The sequence below is a fragment of the Lithobates pipiens genome, unplaced genomic scaffold (assembly GCF_037356315.1).
Source record: "Lithobates pipiens isolate NorthernLeopardFrog02 unplaced genomic scaffold, aLitPip1_a1.2 Scaffold_13, whole genome shotgun sequence".
NCBI classification, from domain to species: domain Eukaryota; kingdom Metazoa; phylum Chordata; class Amphibia; order Anura; family Ranidae; genus Lithobates; species Lithobates pipiens.
The window spans coordinates 437,830,921-437,856,075 of record NW_027507718.1 but is presented as its reverse complement, the minus strand read 5'-3'; the positions used below and the strand labels follow the sequence as shown (position 1 = coordinate 437,856,075).

At 43.7% G+C, this 25,155-nt stretch overlaps 1 long non-coding RNA gene across 1 annotated transcript; it reads left to right on the top strand.

Moving 5' to 3' along the window:
* Positions 1 to 1,907: 1,907 nt before the first annotated feature.
* LOC143975355 (uncharacterized) lies at positions 1,908 to 23,859 on the top strand. The gene is made up of 2 exons (XR_013272360.1): positions 1,908 to 5,587; positions 23,629 to 23,859. It is a non-coding gene; the product is annotated as an uncharacterized LOC143975355 (long non-coding RNA).
* Positions 23,860 to 25,155: the final 1,296 nt, after the last annotated feature.

Genomic DNA, 25,155 nt, shown 5'->3' with positions numbered 1-25,155 from the left:
CAAAGCAAGGTCCATAAAGACATGCACAAGTGAGTTTGAGATTGAGGAACTTGACTGACCTGCACAGAGTCCTGACCTCAACCCGATAGAACACCTTTGCGATGAATTAGAGTGGATACTGCTTGTCAGGCCTTCACCTCACAAATGCGCTTCTGGAAGAATAGTCAAACATTCCCATAGACACACTCATAAACCTTGTGGACAGCCTTCCCAGAAGAGTTGAAGCTGTTATAGCTGCAAAGGATGGGTCAACTCAATATTGAACCCTATGGACTAAGACTAGAATGGCATTAAAATGAATGTGCATGTAAAGGTAGGTGTCCCAATACATTTGACAATATGGAGTAACGTCCAACATGGTGCTTTCATAGATTAGGATTCGGACCAAATGTTGTGCAACTAAAACCTCTTTTTATATTGCAAATTGTTTGCAATTCTTTTTTATTTATTTATTTTTTAGCTGGCTAACTGGTACGCATACTTGGAAAAGTTTAGTTTTACTAGTTATTTGCACAGTTGGTTATCTCATGTTGCTTTGAAAATTGCTACATTGAACTATTTAGATAAGACTTATCTATGGGTTTGTAACTTCAATGTTAAGCATGTTTTCTCTTTGATGTTTCTGGTATTTTACCCACACTGCTGTGTTTTCTGAGAAAAGTGTTGTACTGAAAAATTTGATCACCGCTGGGTTTTTTAGGTTTTGCGCTATAAACGAAAAAATAGCAAACATTTTTAAAAAGAAAAACAATATTTTTTCCTTTCTTTTATAAAACATATCCAATAAAACATTTTAAAAATCTAATTTCTTTATACATTTAGACCAAAATGTAGTCTGCTACATGTCTTTGGTAAAAACAAAAACAATAAGTGTATATTGATTGCATTGCGTGAGATTCACTATATTGTCAAAAGTATTGGGACACTTGCCTTTTTACACACACACATGTCCTTTAATGGTATCCCAGTCTTAGTTCATAAGGTTTAATATTTAGCTGCCCTACCCTTTGCAGCTATAACAGCTTCAACTCTTCAGGGAAGGCTGTTCACAAGGTTTAGGAGTGTGTCTATGGGAATGTTTGACCATTCTTCCAGAAGCACATTTGAGAGTTGAGGCACTGATGTTGGATGAGAAGGCCTGGCTTGCAGTCTCCGCTCTAATATTGTGTGTAAACTGTACTGCTTTTATGAATAGATCTCTGTTTCTCATCCTTGCTTTTCAGTAATGAGAAATTGACAGATTTTTCCCTCTGTACAGAACATCTCTATTGTTTACCAACACACGGCTCTGGGCTGTGATTGCACACAGCCGATCGCTCAGCAGGTCCCAGTCATGAATCATTGGCCGGGACTTGCTGAAAGGCTCCTGCTTTGTACAGTCACAGCATGCACCCGCCATAAACCCAGAATTAGGCAGCAATGTAGAGGTACTCCACTTTGCCTACAGAGGCCTTTCATTCGCAATACATTGCAGGCATGCGAAAAGCGTAAAAAAATTAAAAGTCAGCAGCTACAAAAACTGTAGCTGCCGACTTTTAATAAACACACTCTGCTGTCCAGGGATCCAGCACTGCCCTCACTAGAGCCAGTTCTTCACCAGTCTACAGGTCCCCAGGGTCGGCTTGTTAACTGTGGGCAGCCCACTGTGACTCCTTGTGGCTTTATAGCTGGCTGTCCACTGCACATGGGCAAGCCACATTCTGTGAGTGGCCCAGAAATCTCCATGCAGGGATGGGGGGAAGGAGAACTGATGCTCGGATCACCTAGGACAGTGATGGCGAACCTTGGCACCCCAGATGTTTTGGAACTACATTTCCCATGATGCTCAAGTACACTGCAGAGTGCATGGGCATCATGGGAAATGTAGTTCCAAAACATCTGGGGTGCCAAGGTTCGCCATCACTGACCTAGGAGATCCAAACAGAGACAGAAATGGGTACCTGTCAAAACTAGGCATCCATTACCCTCCCCCACCCCCCAAAAAATTACAAATGTGGCAGGGGAGGAAGAGAAAAAGTGGAAGTTCTCTGTTTGGGTGAAGTTCTACTCTAAGAACCAGGTTTGGTACAAGGCCCTTCAGCCCACTATACACAATAGTCTTGATAAGTTTCTGTCCTATTGACACGTGGAGGTCCCGGAGCTGGAAAGATGTTTGGGAATATCCCCTGCAGCACCTGGTTTTGGCCAGGGACAGGGTAATACCATTAAAAATTCTTCACAGAGTCTACCTTACTTCCAAAAGATAATTTTTTTGGTATAATTATTAGCATTTTTAGTATGAGACTTTTTCGGACTGTAAATTCTCGATGCATTTATTCTTTTACTACCATCCCGGTTGTCCATTGATATTTGTATATTAGGTCTGGTCCCATCTACTAGCTACCTCCAGGTCCATGAGAATTTTGATAGGCCTGTTATTATTGTATGCACGTAGGTCTATACTACTTGAATTGAAATCTCCTCAGGCCCCTACTTTAGACTTCTGGAAGTCGTTGTAGACCATTGTACAAATTCACATATGAATCAAGAGGATACCCCAGGAGTCCGGGATACTGTCGTCTCAATGGTAGTGCCCCCCCCAATTCATTCTGAATGAATGAATGAAATAATTTGTATAGCGCACAATGCGAACTGAATCACCTCAAGGCGCTGCAGAGAGCTTTTGTTGTCCAGCTTCTAGAAGAGGAAGGTCTTGAGTTTTTTTCTGAAGGCCAGGTGGTTTTCTTCCAAGCGGATGTTGATGAGTAGAGCATTCCATAGCCGAGGTCCTTGGACAGCGAATCTCCGTTCCCCCTTTGATTTGTACCGGGATTTGGGAACGAGGAGGAGGTTTTTGTTAGATGATCGAAGACTGCGGTTGGGTGTGTAGCGTTTTATTTTCTCAAGTAGGTATTGAGGAGCATCTCCATGCATGCATTTGTGGGTGAGGCAGAGGGTCTTGAACGTGATCGGATTCTTTACGGTTAACCAATGTAGGCTCTTCAGGGAAGGGGAGATTGATTCCCAGGTTTTTTTTCCTATTATCAGCCTTGCCGCCGTGTTTTGGATTAGTTGTAATCGTGCAAGTTGATATTGGGGTAATCCTAAGTAAAGGGAGTTTGCGTAGTCAAGTCGTGAATTAATGACTACCACTGCTTTGTCATTCTTTGGGATGAAAGGGATGAGTCTGCGCAGCAGGCGGAGCAGATGGCAGTAACCACTGACTACTGCTCCTATTTGAGCATCCATGGACATTTGTGAGTCAAAAATGACGCCAAGACTCTTGGCCTTGGTCTTTGGGGAGATGGTCTGCCCAAAGATGGTGGGTGGTGTCCAGGAGGTCTTGGTTTGCTTGTAGGATAAGAAGCTCTGTTTTTGATTTGTTGAGTTTGAGGGAGTTACTGGTAATCCAGTCTTCTATAAAAGTGAGGCAATTTTCTAGTTGTTGATGATCGTCTCTTTGTACGGTGATACGGAAGTAAAGTTGCGTGTTGTCAGCGTACGCGTGGAAACAGAGGTCTGAAAATCTGATGATTGGGAGGAGTGGGCGGATGTATATGTTCTGACTTGCTCCTTTTTATCTTACGTAGGGTGTAAGTGATTTTTCGTGGGCAATTTGTCAGGGCAAGGGCTGGTGTTAGCTCTTCAATCATCTTGGCACCATGGTTGATATGGTGTCATGGTAATTGAAGCACATTATTTCTATTATTACATTGTAGTAATAAATTAAATAGTTTGACTCACCATAATGCAGAATCAGTGGGAACCCTGAGCGTGTCACTTGCCACTGTCCTCTGCCACCAGATCCAGCTTGTGACTTGTCGCGCCCCCTGCCACCAGATGTGGAATGTCACTTGCCACCAGATTTGGATTGTTGCCATGCTGCCTGCTACCAGATGTGGATTGTCACTTGCCACATTGCCCACCAGTGCCACCAGATGTGAATTGTAACTGCATTGGTGGCAGCACTGGTACATTTAGCACAGAGGCAGGCCTCTGTGCAGTAGTGGGTTCCGAGTGAAGGCAGGTAAGCAGTGATATGGGGCTGGCGGTGAGAGATGATGTCTTCTCTCTGCTCCTGCCACACCTCCAACATTGAGGCTGACAGAACACCGGCTGTGAGGGCAGGGGAGCAGTGATGCAGGGGGTGGAGAGAGTTGATGTCATCTCTGCTTGCCTGCCTGACTGCCTGCTCGCTTCACTCATCCACCCGGCTCTCATGCCACCCGCCCTGCTCTTTCATGCCAGCCGCAACCTACATCCTGGCAGCATAGAGGCCACAGCCCAGTAGTGGGCCATAGCTCAGTGGTTGGGGACCTTAGAGTTAATTGGCCAGAGGTTCACCTTCCAGCAGGACAATGACCCTAAACATACAGCCAGAGCTACAATGGAATGGTTTAGATCAAAGCATATTCATGTGTTATGCCGCGTACACACTACCGGACTTTTTGACAGCAAAGGTCTGACGGAATGAGTCTGTCGGACAATTCGATCTTGTGTGGGCTCAATCGGACCTTTGCTTGCCAAAAATCCAGCGGACTTTAGAAATAGAACATGTTTTAAATTTTTCCACCGGAACTCCGCCAGCCCGAGAAATCCGTTTGTGTGTGTATGCTAGTCCAACGGACAAAAACCGACGCTAGGGCAGCTATTGGCTACTGGCTATGAATTTCCTTATTCTAGTCCAGTCGTACGTCATCACGTTCGAATCCGTCAGACTTTTGTGTGATTGTATGTGGTCAAGTCCGTTCATTCGGAAAGTCAGTCGAAACTCAGCAGAAAGTCTGTCGGAAAGACTGTCGGACTTAGTCCCTCTAAAACTCTGGTCGTGTGTACGCGGCATTAGAATAGCCCAGTCATAGTCCAGACCTAAATCCAGAATCTGTGGCAAGACTTGAAAGTTGCTGTTCACAGACGCTCTCCATCCAATCTGACAGAGCTTTAGCTATTTTGCAAAAAGAATGGACAAACATTTTACTCTCTAGATGTGCAAAGCTGGTAGAGACATCCCCAAAAAGACTTGTAGCTGTAAATGCAGTGAAAGGGGGCTCTACAAAGTATTGACTTGGGGGGCTGAATACAAATGCATGCCACACTTTTCACATATTTATTTGTAAACAATTTTGAAAACCATTTATAATTTTTCTTCCACTTCACAATTATGTGCCACTTTGTGTTGGTCTATCACATAAAATCCCAATAAAATACATTTATGTTTTTGGTTGTAACATGACAAAATGTGGAGAATTTCAAGGGATATGAATACTTTTTTAAGGCACTGTATGTTATACTTTACAAAGTCGACTATTTGGCCATAAAATATATTTTTTTAAGCATAAAGTAGAACTGTAAAGCATTAGATAACTGACCTTAGAAATTTTAAGTTTTATTTTTAGTCCACAGTTAATACAATATTCATCCCTAATAAAATGTTTCAATAATAAATGTGGTTTATTGCATGGATATTGAATGTGTGTGTGTGCTATTTATGTGTATACTAAATTGTGGTCAGTACATTGCATTCTGTGTTTTATAGGCTCCTACCAGGTAACAGAAGGAATATGAGACCTGCATGTGCCTTAGCGTAATAAAGAAAAATTATTTTAAGGTAGAATTTCCATTTATCTACTTATAATTCACATAGTTAATTAGCAGCAATACAAATTCAGCTGTGGTATTAAAACACAAGCCAGAGAAATGTTTGCTGCTTGCTCCATCTTTTGGTGATTAAGGTATCAGATTTTATTACAATTTATGTTCATTTTTGCTTATTTAAAGCTGAACTCTTGAAACATAAAAAGACTAATGCAATGTGTTGTTGGTACACTGCTTGCATTAAAAAAAAAATAATGTATCTGAATATGAGCTGGTAGAAGACTCTCATAGCCCCCTGTACAGCAGGGCAGAGTAGAAGGGAAAGGGGCCAGTCAGTTCATGCACTCACATGGACCATGCTGATAGGAAGAGAACAGGGTATCAGAAAGAGGAACTCATCACTGTGCTGTTTTTCCTTCAATGGGCAGTCACACACACTAGAGGTGGGCCTTTGACAGTCTGGGCTCAGAGGAAGTGATGGAATGGCGCTGGCAGTCATTTACTCTGGAAGACTGAAGACATTTTGTGGCTGAAAAGAAGTACTGCAGTTTCTGATTGAAAAAAAAATATGTCTGCTGTTTTTATTTTATCTCTTATTGGGCCATTCATTTGTTCTTTAGATGGAGTTCATCTCTTAAAAACATTCATTCTTACAGACACATAACACAAGGCTGTACACATCCCAGCAGTCAGCTACCTAAGGCCTGGCCTTCACAATGGTGGCAAAGATTGATACTCCTCAGAAAAGCAATCCAGGCTCAGATCACTTTTTGGAGGTGTTTAACAGGTGGTGATATGTCGCCGCCTCCATGCCTTTTTTACCCCCTAAATGCCACAATACCAAGCTGCAGCCGTGTGGCCCTATTCACTTGAACTACCACCCGCCAAATGTGACAGGGGGTGTAATTCCTTCCATAAAGCAAAGCACGATGGTTACAGAATGTGGATACCCCAGGTCATTGTCTTTTCAGCTACAAGGTGAATGATTAGGGGGTTGGTATAACCGTGACTCATAAATAGTTTTATCGCCACCCCAACTGCAAGTGTGAATGTCTTATTGACTGAGCTTGCTTCTAAGATCTTCTCCAAATTCTCCGGACCATAGCAGGGTATATTTTATTCACAGGAAAAAAATAAAAACAAATAAGATTAAGCAACCGACAATTCATTATAGCCGTGAGTAGTTTTAAAGCGGTAGTAAACCCGCACATTTTTTTTATTTTTTTAAACCTGAAAAGAAAAAGGCATAATGAGCTAGTATGCACCGCATACTAGCTCATTATGAAATACTTACCTTAGAACGAGGCCCCGACATCTGGCCCGATCCACGCCGAGGGAGCTGACATGCTCCCTCTGCGCTTCTTCCGGGTATCGCGGCTCCGGCGCTGTGAGTGGCCGGAGCCGCGATATCGTCACTCCCGCGCATGCGCGCAGGAAATTTCATTCCGGCCGGCCGGCCACTGCCGGATTTTCAGGCCGAGAATCCCCTTGTGCGCATGCGCCGCTGCAGTCAGCGGCGCATACCGAGGGGAATATCTCCTAAACTGTACAAGTTTAGGAGATATTTTTTTTACCTACAGGTAAGCCTTATTATAGGCTTTCCTGTAGGTAAAAGTTAAAAAATTGAGTATACAACCACTTTAAATGACTTATTTTCCTTTAGAAATGTCATTTTGGTGTCAGACTATTCTAAACACAGGAAACATGTGCCACTTCACACGCATACTATAGACACCCCCAGGTACGAAATTTAAAGGAATATTACACTTTTATTGTTTCACTTTAAGCATTATTAAAATCACTGCTCCCACTGCTTTAAAACTTTTTTTTGCATTGATACATGTCCCCCTGGGGCAGGATACAGGTCCCCAAACACTTTTTATGACAATAACTTGCATATACAGTGCCTTGCGAAAGTATTCGGCCCCCTTGAACTTTTCAACCTTTTGCCACATTTCAGGCTTCAAACATAAAGATATAAAATTTTAATTTTTTGTGAAGAATCACCAACAAGTGGGACACAATTGTGAAGTGGAACGAAATCTATTGGATAATTTAAACTTTTTTAGCAAATTAAAAACTGAAAAGTGGTGCGTGCAAAATTATTCGGCCCCTTTACTTTCAGTGCAGCAAACTCATTTCAGAAGTTCAGCGAGAATCTCTGAATGATCCAATGTTGTCCTAAATGACTGATGGTGATAAATAGAATCCACCTGTGTGTAATCAAGTCTCTGTATAAATGCACCTACTCTGTGATAGTCTCAGGGTTCTGTTGAAAGCGCAGAGAGCATCATGAAGACCAAGGAACAAACCAGGCAGGTCCGTAATACTATTGTGGAGAAGTTTAAAGCCAGATTTGGATACAAAAAGATTTCCCAAGCTTTAAACATCCCAAGGAGCACTGTGCAAGCGATCATTTTGAAATGGAAGGAGTATCAGACCACTGCAAATCTACCAAGACCTGGCCGTCCCTCTAAACTTTCACCTCAGACAAGGAGAAGACTGATCAGAGATGCAGCCAAGAGGCCCATGATCACTCTGGATGAACTGCAGAGAACTACAGCTGAGGTGGGAGAGTCTGTCCATAGGACAACAATCAGTCGTACACTGCACAAATCTGGCCTTTATGGAAGAGTGGCAAGAGCAAAGCCATTTCTCAAAGATATCCATAAAAAGTCTCGTCTAAAGTTTGCCACAAGCCACCTGGGAGACACACCAAACATGTGGAAGAAGGTGCTTTGGTCAGATGAAACCAAAATCAAACTTTTTGCCCACAATGCAAAAAGATATGTTTGGCGTAAAAGCAACACAGCTCATCACCCTCAACACACCATCCCCACTGTCAAACATGGTGGTGGCAGCATCATGGTTTGGGCCTGCTTTTCTTCAGCAGGGACAGGGAAGATGGTTAAAATTGGGGGGAAGATGAATGCAGCCAAATACAGGACCATTCTGGATGAAAACCTGTTGGAGTCTGCAAAAGACCTGAAACTGGGACGGAGATTTATCTTCCAACAAGACAATGATCCCAAACATACAGCAAAATCTACAAAGGAATGGTTCACAAATAAACGTATCCAGGTGTTAGAATGGCCAAGTCAAAGTCCAGACCTGAATCCAATCGAGAATCTGTGGAAAGAGCTGAAAACTTCTGTTCACAAACGCTCTCCGTCCAACCTCACTGAGCTCGAGCTGTTTTGCAAGGAAGAATGGGCAAGAATTTCAGTCTCTCGATGTGCAAAACTGAGAGAGACATACCCCAAGCAACTTGCAGCTGTAATCGCAGCAAAAAGTGGCTCTACAAAGTATTAACGCAAGGGGGCCGAATAATTTTGCACGCCCCACTTTTCATATTTTTATTAGTTAAAAAAGTTTAAAAAATCCAATAGATTTCGTTCCACTTCACAATTGTGTCCCACTTGTTGGTGATTCTTCACAAAAAATAAAAATGTTATATCTTTATGTTTGAAGCGTTTGAAAAGTTCAAGGGGGCCGAATACTTTCGCAAGGCACTGCAAGCCTTTAAAATGAGCACTTTTGATTTCTCCCATAGACTTTGAAAGGCTTTCGAATTTGCTGCGAACACCCCAAAATGCTCGCTATTCGGCGAACGGGCGAACAGCCAATGTTCGAGTCGAACTCATGTTCGGCCCGAACATAAAGCCCATTCCTACACAGGACACAGGACAAGTAGCAATGCAAAGAGATAACAGGAATCTCTAGGAGCAGGTAGAGGTGTATAGGAACCCTGAGCAGGAAACAGATTAGAAACACACTGGGAGACACTGTAGCAGACTGCAGACACAGACAGTGCAGGTTTTTTAAAAGGGGTAACTGCCCGGGGCCCCCTGCCAGAGGGGGTCCCAGACTTCCTTTCTTTTTGTTTAAATGTAACTTATTTTCCCTCGAGACTTCAGTAGTGTGTCTGTTGAGGAAATTGTCCAGTTTGCAGCCTTTCCCAAGCTCCAGTCATATCTCACTCCATCTCAATTGGTTTCATTACAGGGCTTGCTGATACCTTTCCAGCTGTTACTGTAGCTCTTAGAATATATTTGAGCATGATGGTCACTAGTTGTTCAGGAGAAAGGTTATTTAGCACATTTGCACGAATAAAGAATTATCAGAGAACCATGATGACTCACGAAAGACACCACCGGACTTTTCGACAGCAAAAGTCTGACTGAACGAATCCGTTGGACAATTTGATCGTGTGTGGGCTCCATCTGACCTTTGCTGTCCAAAAATATGATGGACTTTAGAAATAGAACATGTTTCAAATTTTTCCTCCGGAACTCCGCTGGACCCACTTTGTATGGAGAAATCTGCTCATCTGTATGCTAGTCCGATGGATGAAAACTGACGCTAGGGCAGCGATTGGCTACTTACTATGAACTTCCTTATTCTAGTCCGGTCGTACGTCATCACGTTCGAATTTGTCAGACTTTGGTATGATTGTGTGTGGCCTAGTCCATTCATTCGGAAAGTCCATCGGAACTCCGCCGAAAGTCTATCAGGAAGACCGTCGAAACTAGTCTGCTGTAAAGTCCGGTCATGTGTACGTGGCATGAGGGCTCATTTACACTTGCTTTGACTTTAACACACAATAAAGGTCCTACTGCTTTAACATGCTTTTATGATTTGTTTTTGATGCTTCTGTGATGCTTTTTTGGAGCTTTATTAAAGCTTGGCAAACGCCCTGTATGTGAGAAAAAAGAGATATGACCTACCAAACACCATGGTGACAGAACCTCCATCCCTATTATGTATATAGAACAGGAAAGGAAATTGGTGAGACTTTGAATGAGAAGCGTTACTATTACAGATATTGCATAGATCATTTGTATATAAATGTTTTATTAATCAAATACAAATACATTGATAAATTCAATAATACAAAATGTAAAAATACATATTGTGGTCATACCATTGGTACACCATATGCAACAGAGCTGATATAAAAAACAAGGGAAGATACACATACACATTGATAATTACATAGTACTCAATAAACTCTGAATATATAGAGTAGGTATGAGCTTCGTGTTCGAGTCGAACATAGGTTCGACTCGAACATCGGCTGTTCGCCCGTTTGGCGAATTCCGAATGTTATGGGCCGTTTGTGCCAAATTCGTGTGGCGCTCACGGCCCACAATGCACTGCGATGGCGCAGTGCATTGCTGGCTCATGATTGGCCAAGCATGCACTGTGACCTCGCATGCTTGGCCAATCACAGCGCTGGCAGCGAGGAGAGCCATGATTGGCCACAGGCAGGATGCCTGTGGCCAATCATAGCTCAGGCTGTATAGTACACGCCCCACACTATATAAGGCCGCCTACGCGGCGGCCTTGTGTAGTGTGTTGGCGTCTGTAGCAGTTAGTGGGTGTTCTGTGTACCTTCAACACAGTATACACCGATCGTTATCGGCCGATTTTTCGTTCTTGCTCTTCTGTAGTGGTTGTTGTCTGCGTGCCCTGACCGTGGTATACACCGCTATATTCACCTATATAGCTAGTGATATATCTATCTTTTATGATAGAGCTTGCAGTCAGTGTTAGGAGATTGTGCGTGCTGTCTGCATGCTCTGAACCCAGTATACACCGCTATATCCACCTATATAGCTAACTATCTTGCTCGTTTTAAATAGTGCTTGCAGTCAGCGGTAGGAGATTGTGCGTGCTGTCTGCGTGCTCTGAATTACAAACAGATTCTACTTAACACAACAAACCTACACAGTCCCTGTCTTGTTTGCACCGCCTGTATACTGCTGTTCTGAGTATAGAGGGCCTGGGGGCCACATGTATTTCCTTTTTCAATATGGGTACGGGGTTCCCCTTAATATCCGTACAAGACCCAAAGGGGCTGGTAATGGGCAGGGAGGGCTACCCATGCCATTTTTCTCAATGATTTTCAACCATATTGCAGGAACCAGATATAACATTAAAACCGCAAGCAGTTTTAAATGACGTTATTTCCATTAAATGTCATTTTGTGCAGGGACTGTTCTAAACATGGGAAACACGTGGCACTTCACAGGCATACTACAGACACCCCCCAGGCAATATATTTAAAGGAATATTTCACTTTTTTTCACTTTAATCGTCATTAAAATCAGTGCTCCCGCCAAAACGGCCGTTTTTAAAACTTTTTTTTTGCATTGACCCATGTCCCCTGGGGCAGGAGCCAGGTCCCCAAACCCTTTTTAGGACAGTATCTTGCATATTAGCCATTAAAATTAGCACTTTTAATTTCGAACGTTCAAGTCCCATAGACTTCAATGGGGTTCAACGTTCGTACGAATTTGGGGTCCGTTCGAAAGTTCTGCTGCAAACCGAACCGGGGGGTGTTCGGCTCATCCCTAATATAGAGGTATATATGGGCCAGTAAGTGGGTAATGAGCCAGACTTGCAGACTTGACTGAGCACACCATGGAAACGCAACGCATTTCATGGCTTATGCCATTCGTCAGCAGTTGGGTACAGAAATAAACTGTAAATACAAATGGTTATATAATATGTTATATATGTTATAATGTTATATAATATTAGTTAATATATTCTACCCCTAAGGGGAGAAAAAACCTCATAGGAAGAAGGAGGTCTATACTCACAGGTTGGCTAAAACACTGTGCTTGGCTAGCATCGAGGAAGATGAATCCCCAAATTCATTGTCTGTTCCGGAGCTGAGGCAAGGAACCCCGTCCCGGCCGAGAAAACATCCACATAGCATGCCCGATCGCCACAACACATTCCCCATGTGTGGAGATGATTTCAAATGTGGTGTTCTGAATTTTTTTTTACAAAATATATAAAAAATGTGTAAAAAAAAAAAAAAAGGTGAAAAAATATGAAAAAGTGAAAAAACACGATGAATAATTGGTATGCAGAAAAAAATATAAAAAAATATTAACCACTTCAATACCAGGCACTTATGCACCTTCCTGCCCAGACTAATTTTCAGCTTTCAGTGCTCTCACATTTTGAATGACAATTACTCAGTCATCAGACACTGTATCCAAACAAAATTTTAATCATTTTTTTCTCACAAATGGAGCTTTCTTTTGGTGGTATTTAATCACTGCTGGGTTTTTAATTTTTTTGCAATATAAGCGAAAAAGAGTGAACATTTTGAAAAAAAAGTTTCTATTGTAAAGTTTTGCAAATAAGTCATTTTTCTTCATACATTTTGGCCAAAATGTATACTACTACTTATCTTTGGTAAAAAAATATCCCAAATTAGTGGATATTACTTATTCTGTATGAAAGTTATAGAGTTTACAAGCTATGGTGCCAATCAATGAAAATTGATCATATCTGATCACACCTGATGTACTGACGACCTCATTTCTTGAGACACTAACAAGCCAGGAAAGTACAAATACCCACCAAATGACCCATTTTTGGAAAGTAGACAGTCCAAGGTATTTAATAAGAGACATGGTGAGTTTTTTGAAGTTGTAATTTTTCCCACAATTCTTGGGAAAATTAAGATTTATTTTTTTACATAAACTTGTCATATTAACAGGTTATTTCTCACACACAGCATATGCATACTTGAAACTAGACCCCAAAATACGTTCTGCTACTCCTCCTGAGTATGGCAATACCACATGTGTGAATCTTTTACACAGCCTGACCACATACAGAGTCCCAATATAGAAGCATAAATTACACATCTCATTTCTCTACAACCTATTACCGTTTTGAAGGCCCTGGAGCACCAGGACAATAGAATTGCCCACAAAATGATCCCATTTTGGAAAGCAAACACCTCAATGTATAATCTATTAGGCATAATGGGTCTTTTGAATGGTTCATTTTTTTCCAGAAGTTTTTGGAAAATGTGTAAAAAAAATTAAAACACATTTTTATTTACACAAAGTTGTCCATTTATAAGATATTTCCAACACACAGCATGTACATAGCAAAAATGACACCCAAAAATACATTCTGCTACTCCTCCTGAGTATGGTGATACCACATGTGTGAGACTTTTACACAGCCTGGCCACATACAGAGGCCCAACTTCAAAGTAGCACCTCCAGGTGTTCTAGGAGCATAAATTACACATATAATTTTCTGACTACCGTTGATATTTTTGAAGACCGTTCATTTTCTAACACATAGTATGTACATACCAAATAATAAATGATTATGTGTGGTTTTAGTAGTGCAGTGGTCCACAGAGGAGAGCATCGTTCCAGGTAGCAGGCAGGGATGTGGTCAGCAAAAGCAACCGTCCAGGAAGCAGGCTTGAATACTGTCCATAGTTAGTACAGGCAGAGATACTGTCAGCACAGCCAAAGCATTGGTCCAGGTAGCAGGCAAAGGATGTCAAGGCAGAAATGCTGTCCATAGTCAGTAGAGGCAACAGGCAGCGATATGGTCAGCACAGCGAAAGTATTGGTCCAGGCAGCAGGAAGGACCATCAAGCTTAGGGCCAGGGGAACAGAGGTAGAGGGCTTCTCCAACCCAAATCTTTTTATCTTTTTGAAGTCTCTAGACAACCAGACCCTGTTCTGGGAACACAGAAAACCAAAAACTTTTTTCTCTACTCAGATTGGTATTCTGAAGCCCCTCACATATATGGGACCCCTTTGTACTAAAGTAGCAGGGCAAAAGATCAGAATAAGGGGCAGGCAAAAACATGGCCGATTAACAGGCGGAGGTTGGTGCATGTGGAAGAAAGAAACCTGGTTTAAAACAGTAGGCAGAGGCATCATCCATAAACAGGCGGAGGTTGGTGCACTTGGAAGTCAGAAATGTGGTTTAAAACATCAGGCAAAGACATCGTCGGTAAACAGACCAGGGTCAATTAACGTGGAAGGTAGAAACATGGTAGCAGGCGAATGATCCACACAGGTATTTGAAGTGGGGAAATGGCAGTCTGTTAAAAATAAGGGGACTAATATCTAATGGATGTGAGGTAAGGTCTAAAGCAATCTCCGAGGCACAGGCCAGGTTCAGAGGGACATTGGGGGCAATAATAACTTGTATCTCTTCTAACTCCTCCTCTGCTGCATACACAAGATTTCTTTTGGCGTCTTCTTCCAGATTCTGTGTGGGGGGGGGGGGGGCAATGTTATAAGGAAAATGTTGCTCATGAAGTTGACTCACACAAACAGAGCGAATGCTTCCTTGGGGTGGGTCCCTGGTAAATCCGGGCAGTGTCTTTAATAAACTTGAGGTAGGTGATTTGTTGGTTTTCAGTTGCTTTTTAGTAACAGACAAATGAATTAAACAGAGCCATATGAAACAGATGAAATGCAACTTTCTTATACCAGTAACGGGACTTTCAGTTTGACAAATATGCTTGTAGCATCTGATCATTTAAATCCACCCCATGTACAGATTGTAGTCGTGGACACATTCAGCCTTTACAACGGGCCTGCGTCTTCTCTGGATCTCCACCAAGGTGTCATTGTGGATGGTAGAGAGGATTTTGACATCTTTCTTCTCCCTCCACTTCATGGCCAACACTTCCTCATTTCTCATAAATGCAGATTCCCCATTTGTAATATTTTTGTCAATAGATTTTGTGGGAAGCTCTTTAGTTTTTTTTTTTTTGAAGGTACCACAGGCCAAGATTTGTTTACAGTAAGGCTGGGTTCACACTGCTGCGGGGGGAGATCCGGATGTGATTCGCACCGCAAATCACATCCGATCTCCGTAGCGATGCGAGTTCAGCCATACAGATAGTATGGCTGAATTCGCATCGCTCCCGCAGCAAACTCGCACGGGACCCTTTTTTTGGTCCGCAACAGAATCGGATCGCATGGGGGTTCACACCATGCGATCCGATTCATGTGCGAGTCGGCAGATCGCACTGCGATATGCGGATGGATCTGGGGGTGTCATTAACATATCATTGACACTCCCAGCCGTCCGCATAGGGCAGTGTGAACTGCCGGCGGGAGTAATGCGATGCGAGAAAACGCCGCGGATTCGCGGCGTTCCCGCATCGCAGCGGTGTGAACCCGGCCTTAAGGTGTCGAAAAAGGTGCAAGCTGGTATAATAGTTGTCCACATATAAATGGTATCGTTTTTCCAACAGGGGGTATGCCAGCTCCTAGACAATTTCCCCACTGGTTCCAATATATGGTGGGCATGGAGCTGGGAGTCTTTGCCTTCATAAATCCGGGAGGTATACACATATCCAGTGGCTCGATCACACAGTTTAGTACATTTTAACACGTACCTAGCTCTCTTACTTGGGATATATTGCTTGAAATGCAGTCGGCCAGTAAAATGTATAACGGATTTGTCCACACAAATGTTTTGGTCTGGGATAAACACTTCAGAAAATTGCGGGGAAAATTAATTTATTAGGGGGTGTATCTACAATTTGTCATGGTTGGGATGATCTCGGGTAGGGCACTGCATAATGTCGTTGAAGTGTAGAAAACACATAATCATGTCGTATCGTGTCCTGGAATGGCAGCAGAATATATTGCCACGTGGTGCATGGTGTTGGTGGACCAGTAGGCATGGAGTTCATTCTACTTTGGAAGCACCATATTGAACCTAAGGCCCCAACAAAAATTGGTGTGGGATATCGCCATTTGAACATGTGGGCGTAGGATGAATTGGGGTTGGCAGCAATAAATTGCTCTGCATACAGATTGGTTTTGTCCACCATATTCTGCAACAAATCTTGTGGGAAAAATAAATTAAAATAATCCAATTGAGAAAAGTTTGTAGTGTTGGGCTGAACACCTGGCTGTGTGGTGAAAGGGGGATTATAGTGGACCCTGAGCTGGCAGGCAATCATAAGGGGTTTGCCAGGATATCAGGAGGGTAGGACTGGGCCTGGATTCTTTGGGTTGGGCGTGTACTGGGTTCCTCTTCCTGGGGTCTGGCGCTGGTGGTGGTAGGCAGGTCTTCTCATCTTGGTCCCAATCTCCTTATTCTTTTAGGAGGGACAGTTTCCTTTTCTGCCTCGGACTCCAATCCACTACCTTCTACTGGCTCGTATTCTGAGCCAGAATCGGATGATGGGAGCTCCCCGCTGCTCTCATCATCTGACATGGTAAGGATATTATATGCCTCCTCAGGTATGTAAACCCTTTGAGACATGATGGCGGTACTTATTGGTGGGCCTGTGTGATGGTACTGATGGCAGTACTGACGGCGGGCCTTTGTGATCGTACTGACAGGTTACTGATGGCGGGCCTGTGTGACAATACTTAGGACGGGACTGTGTGGCGGTACTTATGGCAGTACTGATGACAAGCCTGTGTGACAGATGGGCTGTGACACATCCAGATGGGCTGTGACACATCCAGATGGTGCTGAAGGCGGTACGGATGGCGGTACTGGTGGCGGTCTGTGTCACAGAGGGGCTGTCTGACAGATGGGCTATGACAGATCCACGTGGGCTGTGACAGATCCAGATGGGCTGTTACAGATCCAGTTGGGCTGTGTGACAGGTTCTCTTTATTGGGGGGGGGGCAAAACAGTAAAGTTGTAACTCACAGATCTCAGATCGGTGTGTGAGGAGAAAGAAGGAGAGATCCCTGGAAAAGACCATATTGTTTATACTTGTGACCGGCTGTGATTGGACACAGCTGATCACGTGGTAAACAGCCACTTGCATTGGTTGTTTACCCTGATCGAGGATGGGCTATATCCGAGGGACACGCGCTATCCCCAATAACTGTGGTGCGTGCCTCTGGGAGTGCGCATCAGGTGTGCATCTCTTTATTGTTGACGAATGTGAACTGGCTGTGATTGGACACAGCTGATCACGTGGTAAACAGCCAATTTCATTGGCTGTTTACCGTGATCAGGGATGGGTTATGTCCAAGGGGCACACGCCATTTGTGTACCTGCGTACAGGTAAGATGTCCAAGGGGCACACCCCATCCCGGATCTCAGCACTACACGCCCCACACGATAGAGGGTTATCCTGCTGGACATCATATGATGTCCAATCAGGATAACGAACCGCCCATTCATGTTTTCATGCATAGAATTCAAGTGAAAAACACTGAGGGTTTACAACCCCTTTAAAGTGAAGTTCCACCCAAAAATTGAACTTCCTCTTTAAGGGAAGGTGTCCCCCTGACATGCCACATTTGGCATGTCATTTTATGTGGGGGGGAGAGGGCGGAAACCTTTTTTTAGAGGGTTCCAGCTCCCACTTCCTCCCGGTGCACTGCGGCGCCGAAAGCAAGTTAACCTCTCCCCCCTCCCTCTCAGAAATCATTTGGGACACGTCACAGGTCCCAGATGATTGCCCAGCCAGTCACGGCATGCTGCGTGGCTCGCGCATGCTCAGTACGTGCCCGGCTGTGAAGCCACAGCCGGGTGCCCACAGTGACAATGCCTGAGCCGTAGAGAGGATGGGGAGATGAGCGGGGCTTCGTTCCCCCATTTCGCTGGACCCTGGGACAGGTAAGTGTCCGATTATTAAAAGTCAGCAGCTGCAGTATTTGTAGCTGCTGACTTTTAAAAATTTTTTAAGGCGGAACTCCGCTTTAAGTTCACTTTTTTATTTGTCATATAATTTAAATTCTATATTGAGGGCCCCCCGAACTTGAAGTGCCCTGGACCCTCCAAGGTATATATCTGGCACTGGACACAGATGCAGCTCATGGAAGGCTGGCTCACAGGAGATAAGAGGTGTAGGAAGACTAGAAAATGGCAAAGGTAGCAGAGGCACAAGGACACTGGAATGCTCAAAGGACACCGTTTGCAAGCAGGAACACACTAAAAGTCACTGGGGACAGGCTGAAAGGTACTGGGAACACTGGGGGTAAAGAAACCACAATGCAAAGCACTGGGAGATGCTTGCAAACAGACACTAGGGACAAGGGGTTCTACAGGATCATTAGGAATATCATGGTCTATGAACGTCAGAATGTAGAGCACTTGGAGCAAATGGGTCTCTTGGAAGCTTAGGAAACCAGGTACATGAGGAAGCAATGGCAGTATACCAGAAATCTTCTCAGACAGGCAGGGACACAGGTTAGCAGTGGGGGTACACTAGGAATTTTTTCTACTAGGAGTGGGGGTACACTAGGAGTCCTCTCTGCTAAGAAAAACACTGAGGGACAGTAGGAATCTTCTCTGCTAGGAAACTACTTGGAAATTACTGAGGGACCTGGTACTAGGGATATTAGCCTAAAGCCCCATACACACTATCAGATTTTCTGCTGATTTTGTCCTTCAGATTTACCAAAACCATATAATATGAGGTCAAACCTTAGGAGTTTCAATTTGTATGCAATCAGGCAGGCCCTTGTACTACATGGTTCTGGTAAATCTGAAGACAAAAACCAGCAGAAAATCTGATAGTGTGTATGGGGCTTAAGGGAATGAGCCCAGCTTATAAAAAAATAGCAAATGAAAAAAAAAATTATGTAGCATAAACAATTGCGACACAAGTCATATTGTAATTAAATGTTGCCTTTTCTTTTCAATCTGCAGCGCTGTAATCGTATGTAAAAAACAATGCAATATGGCAACCTGGAGGCATTCTGTACACAGATGGTGTATAGAACATCCCCGTGAAATGTTATGTCCTGATTGTGTGATTGGCTCATTGATTTTCCCAGAAGTCTTTACTGAGATACAAGTCAGATTTTAGGTGAGATACTCTCAAAGGAAAATCATGTTTAAAAGAGATGCAGACCCTACCACTTATCTCTTTAGTAGTAGTTCCCTTTTTTCACCAGGCTGATCACATTATTCTGAATGGGAGGATCTGGTTCAATAATAATCAGATGATGCATTTGCTGTGTTCTATTGAGAAAAGCTTCCATTTCTATTGCAGAGGATGCCTCTGACTTGTATCTCTAAACTTCTGGGAAAATCAATGAACCAATCACAAAAGCAAGAAATTTAATTTTTGGCAGCGTTCTGCACAACAAAGGTATTTTATAAAAGCATTAAATATAACAAGGCTTGTGAAGCAATTGTATGAGCTATTTTATTTGCTATATTTTTTTCCACGAAAGTAGTTTTTTTTATAGGCCTGACAGGGTCTCCCTAAAGCCCAACTCCAGTAGCCGATTCACCACTCCAGTCACCCAGCAATGGTCCTCTTCCTTTCAAAATGATGCTCAATGTTATTCAACTCACATTCTGGCTACCTCATCAAACCACCCTATACTTACAAGAGAACCCCTGCAGCATTCAGGACCTGGCCACTGGTGGAGGAGTAGGAGGATAAGCAATTTCACAAGTCTGGACTGAAGATCCATGAAAAAAAGATTTTTCTATAAAATAAAGACAGGGTAAAATTCCACTGTTCAAAAAGACTTGGAAACCTTGGATTAACTACCTGATAGGGCAGAAGTGTCTGAAGGTACTTCTGGAATCCAAGCTTGGAGTATCATCATTGCACCAAACACCTAACTTACCCTTTACTTTATTTACCCTTTTTCCTTACTTTTTGTTCTTCCTCAACTGCACCCCCAGACTGGTTATCTGAAGCCTTGGAATTCTTCTATTTGGGGGGGTAGGCGCAAAGGCCTATTCTCAGGCTTCTTTCTGTTTTGGATTTTATCATTGGTTGATATTGAAGAATAATCATTCTCTCTCTTAAAACGAAAATAAAGACAGGGGTCGGGAACCCTGGAGTTGAGCTTTAAATGTACTCTACAAACAGCTAGCATAATTACCTGCCTTAATATCAGGCTCCTGTAATCTTCTGTAAGTTGCAGCCTCAAAAGAAGGAGGGCCAATGATGCAAAATATGCATGGCCTCCTTTGTGTAGCACTGCTCGCTCATTATTCAATCAGAACACACGTTGGGTAGAAAACCAAGCTTTGATTCTTACATGCAATGGAGAAAAGTGAGGTCACCATCCTGTCTGTACTTTCTGGCAGAAGCAGTGTTCTTTCTGGCTACAAGCCAAAGACAACAAGGTGCCTGACATTTTCAAGTCAACAATGGGAGTCTATTTCTTTCTGAACAGACTTGTTTTAAAGACCAAAGATTTCCTTATCCAGTGTCTGGTTACTGGCCCACTAGGCCTAAAGGGGCCTGTGAGGTTGTATATGTGGCAAATGATCAAACTGAATTACATACAATTAAACACAGGATAGCAGGCCTGAAATCCACACAGTTCTGGCCGCACGTTGCATCAGACCTCACATTTCGCTAACCCACCCTGTCCATACTTTAGTGAAAAAAAAAGTGAAATTTTACACCTGGAAATGTATTCGCCAGCATTTTTTTTTGCTTGCAATTGTATCATCACCTTATTATAAGAAAATAGTGTCTTTTTCTGGCATTTATATTAAGATGCTGTCTAAAAAAGTTTAAAAACTCCCAAGATACCTATATTTATTCTCTCTTTTCTACAATATTAATCACTGGAGTTCAGCGGTGCAGCAAAGCTGATTTATTTCCTGACAAATCTTATGAGTTTTGAAGCAACTCCAGCTGACATATTTTCCACATATTTCACAGAATAGCATAGCAATGTCATACAAAATTAAGGCAATCTGACTAACTGAAGAGCAGAACTCACATCCAGAGCTTGTGGATGGCTCTGTGGTTCAGACACAGAAACAAAAATAAGTCCCCATAGAAATAGCTGTAGTCAAAGAGAAAAAATAACACATTTACAGCTCAAACAGCAAAACCAGCTTGTAAAAATGTTTGTATTTTACTTGTTTGTAGCCATTATGGTTCCAATTGTGTCCCCAATGCAGTGCTCAGTTCACAAGTCTGAACCTGGCCATAAACAGTAAGGCCGCGTACACACGGGCGGACTGTTCGCCCAACTTTGTCCGCTGAACAGTGTTTGGGCGGACAGTCCGCTCGTGTGTGGGCTTTCAGCGGACAGTTTCAGCGGACAGTTGGACGGACAAGGTTTTTCGGAATTTCCGAAAAACTGTCCGCTGAAACCTTGTTTCAGCGAACAGCCCGCTCGTGTGTAGGCTTGTTCGTCAAACAAAGTTGCGCGCATGCTCAGAAAGGATTTTCACGCCGAAAGCTATAATGCAGTGTATAGGACGTCGTATTTTTCGTCCCGTCGTACGTGCCGTTCACGTCATCGCGCACGGTTTCAGCAAACTGTTCGTCCGTCGTGTGTGGCCATGTCCGTCCATGCTAAGTTTGAGCGGACTGTTTGCCGAAACTGTTGGACGGACAAAGTTGGGCGAACAGTCCGCGCGTGTGTACGCGGCCTAAGGCCTCGTTTTTTGTATTAGGGCAATGGGTTGCCCTAATACAAGCTTGTGAAGGGAAACATAGCATGCAAACACTTTACAGAAGTACTGTTCAACTATGCAAACTCTGAGAATGTAGCCGAATCAGTGGCTGCCCATCCATAAGGGGCGCAGGGCCACCGTCCCCTAATCCATGCACCTGGCCCCCGGGTTTACTGAGCTACTGATTTTATGCGGCACCATTTTCCTCTGGACAGCAGGGGGAGAGCTAAAGCCAAGCAACCTAATAGATTTCAATGCCAGATGCTTGGGATTGTAGTCCAAAACGGTAGCCATGTAAAACAGGAATTGACTTTCTGAACTATAGATTCCAGTGTGCCCTGGGCAGCAAAAGGAGTTAGCAAAGGATTTTTTATGGATCTGCCTGGGAAAGTGGGCTGTCTGGGCACTGAGGAGAGCAAGGAGAGCACATCTGCTGCAGGCTGACAGACTGGTGAGAGGCCAGACCGGCAGGGACGAAGCCTGAGGCCATGGGGACATGCTGCATAGACTACAGGGATTGAACTTTTAGACCTCTTTCACACTGAGGCGCTTTTCAGGCACTTTCACACTAAAAAAAGCGCTTGAAAAGCTCCCGAAAAACAATTTGAATTAAAATCAATGAATGCTTTCACACTGGGGCAGTGCGCTGGCAAGGCGGTGAAAAAATGCCCCTCTCCATTCAAATTAATGGAAAGCTCTTCAAAAGTGCCTGAAAAGCTCTTCAAAAGCGCTCTGTGTTTTACTGGCAGTTTAGACGCACCTAATTGCGAAAGGAGCCTTACCGCTGCAGCAGGGTGACCAGAGTGTACTCTAAAGCCCCATACACACTATCAGATTTTCTGCATCAGATTTACCAAAACCATAAAATATGAGGTCATACCTTAGGAGTTTCAATTTGTATGCAATCAGGCAGGCCCTTGCACTACATGGTTTTGGTAAATCTGAAGACAAAAATCATCACAAAAAACTGATAGTGTGTATGGGGCTTAAGGCTGCTTTCACACTGAGGCACTTTACAGGCGCTATAGCGCTAAAAATAGCGCCTGTAAAGAGTCTCTCCTCACACTCGGGCTTTCACACTGGAATGGTGCGCTGGCAGGACACTAAAAAAAGTCCTGCAAGCTGCATCTTTGCAGCGCTCCTAAAGTGCCCCTGCGCATTGAAATCAATGCGCAGCGCCGCCAAACCGCCGGCATATCGCCACTGCAGCAGTGCTTTGTGGGCGGTTTTAACCATTTTTCAGCCGCTAGCGGGAGTTAAAGGCACCCTACTAGCAGCCAAAAACCTCTGCAAAAATGACAGTCAAGGGATAATCATCCTCATTAAAGTAGCCATAAACCCTATAGGATTCATAGGAGCTCCTGGGTCTATGAATGCTATAGGGTCTATGGCAACTTTAATGAGGATGATTATCCCTATTGTCCCAGTATACATTTGTTTTTATTTTTTGCCTAAGCCCTTTGACTTATATGCTTGAGTGGTAGGATTATGATTTTTTCTGATGGGGGGGTTGTCTGCAATATGGGGTGATTGGATGTTTTTATCCATGATCCCAAATCCACCTTGTTATCTGCCGCATATGCTTTTTACCCATTTACTACTGTGTTCATGAATATATAAAGAGGCTATACATATATATCTACCTAAACAATATTATTTGGCATTCCTAGACAACTGCTGGCCCCTTTCATATCAAGCTTTTTATGAGGTCCAACGTCCATCAGACCAGGCGGTTGAATCTGGTTTCACCACCTGTATGTCACCTCCGCTCTCTCTTGGTTTAGTGAGCACTCATACCTATATAATTCTCTACAAATGTAAATAAAATAATATAAAAAAAATTGTTGTTGGTATTAACGATATTTCTTTATAATCTACACAATGTTATAGATGCATGCCGAGCTGCCTTGAAGAAGCAGATAAGAAGCCTGCGAAACGTGTCGGATTTCTGCATATACAAGCATCTGTTGTATCCTGTGTATTGAGTATCAACTATGGTAAAATAAGTTATGACCAAATGTTATTGCTGTATTTATTACTGGTCTACCTCCATGACCAAATATCATTATTGTAAACTTTTTAACTGATGAACTTTTGTAATAAATCTAACAATTTTATGAATACTGTTTTGCTGTTGTGCTTACCTTTGTGACAGCTCTATACACATCCCTAAAAATCCCACCACCTTATGAGGGAGTGATGTGCTCTCTCCAATTTCTTTTAATTTCAAAGGACTGCCTTTCCCAAAACTCTTATCCTGCAAGCCCCTTTGTTCCCCCACTCAAACACTCCCCTGCTACCATTCCTCTTTTCTTTTGCACAGTGCATACCCAGCCAGTCTAGGATTAGTATCGCTGCCATTAAATGCCCAATGTCAATATAGTTCAAACATTCAGTAGATTAAAGTAGGATAGAGTAAGCCCTGTCATATTTTTTATTTATTTTTTGCGCCATCTGTGTCCCATTGCAGAGATTTTCCTTTACTTCCTGTCCCATAGCCAAACAGAAAGTGAGAGGAAATCCCTACAAATGAAGGGAATTCCTTTGGGACCCCCAGGTTACCATAACGAATGTCATCGTTGGAAGTTTTTTCCTCTATTACTTTTGCTGGGGACAACCCAAAATTTAGGAGCTGGTGGATGTTATGCCGCGTACACACGTAGCCGTCTATCCGACGGACTTAGTCTGGCGGACTTCCCGCCAGACTGTCCGTCGGACTTTCCGAATGGGCTACTTGCCCACACATGGCACAGCGAAGGAGACGCCGCTGGCCCCGCCACCTGGTATGGACTTAAAGGGGAACCCCAATGCCGAAAAAAAAATCGGCGTGGGGTTCCCCCCTAAGTCCACAACAGACCCTTGTCCGAGCACCCTACCCGGCCGGCCAGGAAAGGAGGGGCGAGCGAGTGCCCCCCCCTGAACCGTACCAGGCCGCGGGCCCTCAACATGGGGGTGCCTTGGGGAAGGGGGGCCGCGCGGCCCCCCACCCCAAAGTACCTTGTCCCCATGTTGATGACAAGGGCCTCTTCCCAACAACCCTGGCCGTTGGTTGTCGGGGTCTGCGGGCGGGGGCCTTATCGGAATCTGGGAGCCCCCTTTAATAAGGGGGCCCCCGGATAACCGGCCCCCCACCCTATGTAAATGAGTCTTCTGTCGCCGCCGCCTTCCGTTCTTCTTCTTCTTCTCCTTCTTGTCCTGGAGATGTTGACTCAAAGCTCTCTCCGGCCACAATGCCAGGGACGCGCTGCGCGGTGACTTATATAGGGACAAGGGGCGGGGTCATCGTTAATGTCACATGGGTTGATGTCACATGGCGACAGTCCCAGCATCCTCCGGGACTGTGACATCATAATGGGGCGGGGTCACCATGTGACATCAACCCATGTGACATCAACCGATGACCCCGCCCCTTGTCCC